The sequence below is a fragment of the Cariama cristata genome, unplaced genomic scaffold, assembly GCF_000690535.1.
Source record: "Cariama cristata isolate BGI_N322 unplaced genomic scaffold, ASM69053v1 scaffold12564, whole genome shotgun sequence".
Lineage (NCBI taxonomy): Eukaryota > Metazoa > Chordata > Aves > Cariamiformes > Cariamidae > Cariama > Cariama cristata.
In genome coordinates, this window is record NW_009613538.1 from 1,520 (window position 1) to 9,874 (window position 8,355).

Below are 8,355 nucleotides of genomic sequence, written 5' to 3' on the forward strand. Positions count from 1 at the left end.
GCAGGAAAAGGAGCACAGGCAGCGAAGCGGTGCTGGGTGCTGCAGGGCTGGCGTCTGCGCAGCCCCCGGCCCTTATCACAGCCCGCAGCAGGGCGGTCACAGTTGGGGGGGGCTGCGGGCGGCTGATAAAGGAGAGCGTGGGCTTTCCTCCAGCTGTGGGTGTGGTGGGAGACGGGGCAGTAGATAGTCCTGGGGGGCTACAACCTGCCAGGTGCTGAATAAGGCTGCCCCGTCGCTGCCACGGCTGGGAAGTGCTTGGTGCCGGGGTGAAGGTTCGAGAAAGCCCCGGTGCAGCCGGTGCAGCCACAGCACGGAGCCAAGCCCATGTTGCCACGGGCCCCTTTGCCCCCTGGCACTTGCAAGGACGGACGCTTGCCCTAGCCCCGTGGCCTCCAGTCACCATCAGGAGAGGCAGGAGGGACCTCAAATGGCTCCGGAGAGAGAGGGAGGCCCTCCAGCCCCCAGGGTTTCTCCTGCAGAGCACCACAGGCATCGCGACACCCTCCCCATGCCCCCCACACATCGGCACAGTGAGGAGGGGAAGGAAAAGCTGGTGAGGGCATCACTGACCAACCTGCTCTACCTTCGCATGGAGCAGGGTGTTGGAGCAAGTTGCACCCTTCCAGCCGATATCACCCAGACATAGCTGTGGGCACAACTCTGCTCCGCAGAGAGCCTCTGCTCCCCGGGGGGTGAGGGCACACAGGCATGCAAGGCGATGTGGACTAGTGTGTAAAGCACCGGGAAGAGCCGGTATCAAATCCAACACAGACTGGGGCTCCTCCAAACCCAGCCACAAAGGACTCTCCTGGTCCCGAGTGCGGTGTGGGCATGGGCGGCAAGGTGTCAGAGCGATGCAGGGGATGGTACGTACATGGAGGGGAAGGCCTTGGCAGTTGTCCCCACTGCCTCTGCCAGACGTTCGCTTCCAACTGCTTCCACGCCACGTTGTGTGCCCAGGCAGGACACGGCGTGTGGCAGTGGGCAGTGTCCTGGCTCTGCAGCGCTTTCCCAGAGCTCTGCCTGGCCAAAGAAGCGCTGAGCCCTGAAGAGCCGGGATGAGTTTTGTCCCAGCCACTTGTCCCTGCTGCCACAAGATGGGGACCTCAAGCTGTGGTGGGGCCAGGCAGAGGGTGCAAAGGGCCAAGCCTTGGTCCTGCCCGCAGGGCTGAGCTGGAGCCTCCGGGCAGGGAAAAGCAGGTTGCCAGGATGGGCTTCCAGCCAGCCCCAGGTCCCGAGCACGCCGGGGACACTGGTGCCAGCTTGGAGGGGTGCAGTAGCCCTCCCTGGCAGCCCATTTCCAGTGCTGGGCGCCCCGTGCCTCCTGGGGCACAGGGGCACATGAAGCCCAGGCTCCCTTCACTGGGCATCCCTTGGTGGCCATGGCTTCGTGTGCCCCAGGACACAACCTGCCCCGTGGGCCAGCCACGCCGGCAGCAGGTCTCTAGAGCTCAGCTCTCCCTGCGCTAGCGTTCCTGCCTCGATGCCTCGGGACCTGCAGGCAGCGAAGCAGCGGCTGTCTGGAGCAGGACAGGTCAAATATCTACCCCACTGCTGGCCCAGGTTGGTTTTGAAGCTCGTATCGCTGCAGCTCCAGCGCTGATGAGAGAGGTGGAGGCAATCTCTGCCTCGCCACAGCAGGGGCAGCCCGAAATGGCACCAGGCGATGTGGAGAAGGTGGACTTTGGGGACAAAGCCCCCTGATCCAGGCCACGGCAGCGCTCTGGAGGCAGAGTCACAGTTGGCAGCTTCAGGGGAAGAAGGAAGAGGAAGATCTTCAGGTGGGACAAAAGCCTGTTCTGATGTCTCCATTATCTGGAGGCTTTTCTCGCCTCTCATCTCGCCTGTCATCATTCTTGATGGACAAAGCATCTACGGTTCAAAGATACCCACAGAACAGCACAGTATTTTGTTATATGATAGTCAGCAAGGCAAGTGGCATCTCAGAGCTTGTTTTTCTTGAAAGTGGAGCTAAAATGACATCAGGAAACAAGCTTGATGGTTATGACTTACTAGACCACAAGACTTTTACCACTCTCTTGAGAGATTGCAAACAGCATTGTCCAGGTAGCTTGGGTACCACTCCAGTTAGCATCTGATAAATCGTCATGGCCCTAGACAGTGCGTCCTGGAAAGGGACACAGAAGTACGTACTTCTGGAGGAGGCCAAGTGTCCTGAGGGAGCTTACCAGGAATTTCCTATTCAAAATTTAGCAAAGAAGCAGTGGGAAGACACCAAATTCATTTCTTACTGGAAGCTGACCATAAAACACCAGTTGAGAGATCCTCTTGCTGGAAAGCAGCGGGAAAACATCATGTGTTTTACAAACTGTTCTTCTGTTTATACATCCCATATTGGAGTCAATACGCCAAGAGCGTAACTCCTGATTGGTGCAACCTATAGGTCACGTGTTGAAAAACTGCTGAGTTAGCAGTTTGCTTGCCATGTGTTTGGACAGTTACTCTTTCCTAAATGTCGGATTTTCCATACTGAACTGAGCTCTCTGATTTGCTTAGATCATTCTGAATTTTAACCCAGTGCTTTGGAGTGCCTGCAGCCCCTCCAGCTCAGGAACATCTGAGAATTTAATAAGCGCATTCTCCATTACAACACATAAGTTATTGATGAAAGAACAGTGAATAATAATGTTGAACCAAGGACGGGAATCTGTCACAGAAGGAAAACAGACTCATCTGAAATGATTCATTCTTGGCAATGGTCATGGTTATTACTCATCTCTTTCTTTGATTAAATGTCCCACTGTTTTTTCGTGATCTGAAGTTGCCTGGTTTATAGTTCCTTAGTTTCCTCCTTTTACCCTGCAAATGACAAGAGACCCTATTGTCTCGTTTCTGCAACCCCATCACCCTCCACCACTTCCCAAAGACACTGGCTGTTTGCAGATGGCTTCAACCACCTGCTGAGGTAAAGGGGATTTTTTCAGGCAAGCAGTCTGAAAATACTGGAATGATTGAAATGTACTTTAGTCCACACTCTTCACGATCCTCCTGTCTTCTCCACTGGCTGTTTTGCCAGTGGGAAAACGAAAAGTGGTTGTAGAAGACAGAAAATAGAGTCAGCCTTCACTAAAATGCCAAATTTTGATGAAGGACTTCAAATATCTTCTCTCCTTCCTTTCCTAAAAGCAGAGAGTGCTCCCAGCGGAGCAGCCACATCAAGCACAGCTGTACAAGCCCCTCCAGACAGGACGGGGCTGACAAAAACAAGTATTCACAGAACTTAAGACATGGTCTCCTCTCCTTTGCCATCACAAGAAGTTCCACATTGCAAGCACCATCTTAGAAAACCTTTTTGCTGATCTCCCTCAAAGCCGACCTGTGAGGAACCCAGGTCTCGTTCTGTTAGCGCCCGTGACTGAAAAGGCATTAAGCATCACAAATCCCCCGTCCTTGGAGGTGTTCACAACAGAATCCAGGTCTTGGGTTTTGTATCTGGGAGGAGAAGGAGCAGATCTGCGGTAACATGATGTTGGCCACTGGTGCCTTCTCAGTGCTGTGTTGGACCCATTCATCAACTAAATGGCAGAAACTTTCCACACCTACTTTGCACTGGTTTTCCACCTTCTTTCTGTGGCTGACCATGTCTTTTCTGAGAGTTAGGTCCAGCCAGATTCTCACTGCAGCTGTACCACTAGCAAGCCTTTTCCATGAGATTACAGCATTTTCCTGTCAGGCCTGCTTGACATTGTCCGCTGGGGATTGATTTGATTCTCACTACAGAGATGGAAATTGAATAGAAATGCAAAAATTTTCTTCCTGCTGGTTGCCCTGTCTTCCTACCACACACCAACCACCTGAGAAGATCTGAATTTGCTTAGGGATGGTGAAACTGAGAACATAGGAAATGCTCTGCTGGTCACATCACCGGTTCCTCTCTCCCAGTGTTGTTTTCAGCGACCGGAGATGCCATCTGGGGAGAGCACACGAGCCGAGCTGGTTTTGATTGTGCTCCTCTGACATCCACGCCGGCAGTAATAGCAGTTTCAGAGGGTACATTCCTGCCTGTTGCCTTCAGCATCTGTCTGTTGACCCGCTGCTCGTGAATTTGCTATACCTTTTATAAACCTGCTGATCCTATTTGTTTCCACAACCTCCTGTGGCAGCAAGTTCCAGAAGTTCATTCTCCCCCCTGCTCCGTATAAAGTCCTTTTGATCCATTTTAAACCAATCTACCAGACTCATCGATGGCCTCTAATTCTACTCATGCAGAATCTGATGAGCGTCAGGCCCACAGTCACTTTATGATTTTGCAGAGTTGGCCCTTTCTGCTCCCCCTTCTCCAGGCAAAAATCCCAGCCTTCCTCGGACCTCCCCATCCCCTTGATCATCTCAGTTGCTCTGCTCAGGTCTCTAAGTCCTCTAAGTCCTTAGACCAGAAGCCAGAACTGTGCAGATGTGGGTGGACCAAGGTGTTACACGGCAGGCAAAAGATTCCCTCTTTCTGGTTTTGAGAGCCCAAGCCCTTCCTGACGATATCACCTCATTTTTCTGGCTTTTTTTGCTGCACGTCAAGGCTACAATTTTGATGAACCGTCAGTCAGGTCTCCAGCATCTTTTTCTTCAGCTGTAATAGCCAGTTTAAGTTCAATCTCCTCTGGTTTAGATTGTATTTGCCTATCTGTGTCACCTTATTTACCTACACTGAAACGATCGCCTTCCTATTTTCCCGTTTGTGAGTAACAAACACTGAAAGCTGCATACAGCAAAGCTCCATGGACTACATCAAACAGCTTTTCACCAGTCGCCTGCAGTGGTGGAGCATCATCTGACGTTTCTGTCAAAAGCTAAAGCATGCAACTCCAACAGCAGATTTTTGGTCCATATTCCTGGGACACAGTTCTTCATTATCCTCTTCCTTTCCAGATCCCCTGTCACAGTGACTTCAACTAGGCAAAGAGCTGCTGGGTAGACACAACTCAATGAGGATCGAGCTAGAGATGCTTAAAACATCAGGTTTTCCAGCCAGCACCGCTTTTTTACTCCTTGTACCAGAACTAGACAGAGATACAGGAGCAGACTGTGCCAGTTCTGTGCTCTCCAGAGACCTTTGCACATGGCCAAGAGGATCCCAGCTATGGATTTATGGAAAGCAATACAGCAAGATGTGCATCGCTGCTGCTCAGCCAGAAAGCTTTTATACCTCCTTTGACGGTTGAGCAGCTGAGTGCCTTTATTAATAGTAGAAGTATATTTATCAAAATTCATGGGTCAGCATTGTTAAAGCTCCATAGATTCAATTTGGACAGGTCACCATTATTTATTCTTCCAAATTGTAGCTTCAAACAGGGATATTTTCAGTATATAGCCCAGATTTCTCCCCCGGCCTGTTTGAAACACTGTAGGAAATGCGCTCTCCCGAAAAGGGTCTTCAACTTGCGTCTGACTTCCTGAGGTGGGGCTGCGCTTCAGGACTCCTGGACCGAAGGGCAAGAAGCAGAGGGTGAGCCCTAACCGGTCCGCAGGCACCCGCGCTGTATTCAGGGTCAAGTGTGCGGCTAAGCCAGACAGAAGCCCTGGCCCCGGCATAGCCAGCCTCCCTCAGATCTCCGCAGAGACAGAAGCTCACCAGGCGTTTTCTAAACCTTGTGATTTTTGTTGCCACCACGAGAGGAGGCAGATATCACCGCAGCTGGATCTTCTGCCTGGCCGCAGGTGATGGTGATCCATGGGTGACACCATTTTGGAGCAGGCTCTGATGGGAATGGGAGGCGGCGTGGGAATAGTGTGGTGTGTAAGCAAGGGCAGAGCCCCAGGGTTGGTGTGCCTGGGAAAGGGCTGCCAAGGGAAGGTGGGTAGGATCCACGGGTGTTTCGATCATGGGTGGCTGCATGTGTCCACCTGCAGCATTGCCTGTGGAAGTGGAGGAAGCTTCAGCTCCAGTTCCAGCTCCAGTTCCAGCTCTGCAGCAAAAGGGAGACCCTCCCTGCTTCCAACTCACCCCTTCTTCGGAGATTGCAAGGCTGCTTAGCCAAAGGGGCAGGGAGCAACCCACAGAGCCGCTAAGCCAACGACAGCATTTCAGTGTCCTCGTGTTTGGAGCCGCTGTCAGTCTGGAGGTGACATGTCCTATGGCATCCACCACCCCGAAAGGTTACACTGAACACTGGAATGCTTTTCTTGGGGAACAGGAGCAAGTCTAAGGTACCTGAGCTGTGAGAAAACAGGTATTGTATCACATTGTGGATCTAATTCTGCATTACGTTAGGTCAGTTTGATTTATGCTCATATCTCTCAGATCTTTTACTCTGAATCTCATTTTTTGTTCTTTAAGAGGAAAGTAACTTGAAGTAGAGACAGCGTTACAGGGAAGTCATTCGTAAGGATTGATTGATGATGAGCTGATACCTTTAAAGCGGAGCTGAAGGCTAAATTAACGTAGAATGAGAATAGAAGGGTTGGTTTGTTCTTCTTTCAAAGAATGATTTTTGAGCAACAGCAAAATCAACCGGGAGAACTCAAAGCTAATGTGGAAGAGGCTTGCCATTCCTTAGGGAAAATATTGTAAAATTACTTTATATCCCAAAGAAGCAGGAAAAACAAGAGGGAAGGAGTGTAATATTTAACTGGAGTGTCATTTCCTAATATCAAAAGGGTATTAGGAATACTAAGCAGATTATGAAAAATGGAGAGGAGGACTAGCCATTAAGGGAGGCTTTGATTCATGTTTGCAGTACGTGTGAGTGAAGTAAGAACAGATAAATCCATCAAGTTGTGGGTCAAGACCTCAAAGCTGTCATGAACTTTGTTGTAAGTCATGAGCCGTGTTACAGCAGCTTTATGTGGCGCGGGGACCACGTGATTTAGACCGGAGAAAATATGGATTAGTGGAAGAACTGTAAGATAGAACTCAAGAAAATAGGGAGATGGTAACGGTAGTGTTCAAGGGGAATTACTGGGCTGGAGGGAAATCACTGGTGGAATCTGACCTTGGATCTGGTCCTGGAATTTTTATTGATGGTCAAAATATTAAAAAAAAAAAAACACGTGGGTACTGTCACAATAGAGGAGGATCAGGATATTACAGGATACTTGCATGGCCTCAAGGATCAACATCGCAGAAAGGGGTTGATATCCTCATGCCCAGAGAAAAGCTGGGGAAGAAGCTGATGCTGTCATTAGGCAGGACACGTTCCAGAAGGAGAGCTCTGAACATCCAAGGACAGTATTGCACAAGGACAAATAGAAATGTACAGGCAGTGAACAAATCTAATCGAGAAATTAGAATCACAGTCCCTTCCCATCCCATTCTTTATGTGCTCAAGCTTTTGGGCTGACTTCAAGGAAGTCTTCTCATAAATTAGATGAGGACATTGCTAGCTATTGATTGCATAAGCAGCTCTGAGCGGGCTTTCGGTGATGTCAGAGCCCCTAGAAAACCACTGGCTCTTCCCTAGGAGATTTCCTCCCCATACCTAATAAACTTATCAGAATTATATCAGGTCTGTGAGAGGAAGAAGCAAAGATTTTGAGCTCCTGAAGTAGAAAGTCCATCTTCAGGGAGTTTGTGGTTGCCTGGAAACAGGTCTGAAGTCCCCAACCAAGCTGACCTGTAAGCGACTGGTGGGATTTGTGCCTGAGCAAGGACGCTGAGACCGTATCCAGACTGCATTGTTCTCCTGGAGAACACAAACACATCAGAAGGCATCCCAAAGAAAAGGCGTGTAAGGGGGAAGATCCGTGACTCTTTTGAAGTCAGCCAGAAAATCAGAGAATGAGTTGACCCTTCCTATGAAAGCCACATCTCCCGTGAGTCCTATGAACTTGGCAGATAGGTGAGAGCCAAGGCCATCGGACTTTCTAGGGATGAGTACAAAATCGCCCTTCAGATTGAAGGGCTGAGCCTCCCCAGTAATTTCTGTTCTGAGCTAGGGTACCGTGGGCTATTTGTTTACGACTGAAGCATGTTAATGGTTGTGATTTCAGATTAAACTGATCTTCAGTTACCATCCTACTTTCCCGTCACGGCCCTGAGAAGCAAACCCACGAGGCTCCTGTCTCCTGTGGCAGTGCCCTGGCTCCAGCATCACTGGCAAACTGCCCCCCCCTTTCCCTAGGGCACCCTCCCACCGCCCCAGTGCTCTCCCGGGGTTTTGAGCCCCCCTCAAGGCCACTCTCCTGGGGCTCTCAGGGACCTCCTGGAGTATGGGGGTGCCGGGGGACCCCAGGACCACCTCAGGTCTCTGGGTCATAGGGCTCCCTGGGGTTATCTGGGGTGCTGATAGGACTCCAGGACTTCCCCAGGACCACGGGGGATCCCCAAACCCATCCCGGGGGCTCCCCACGATGTGGGGGGGGTGTCCCCCCAGGTCGGTGCCGGGGCTCCCCCAGGCCCTG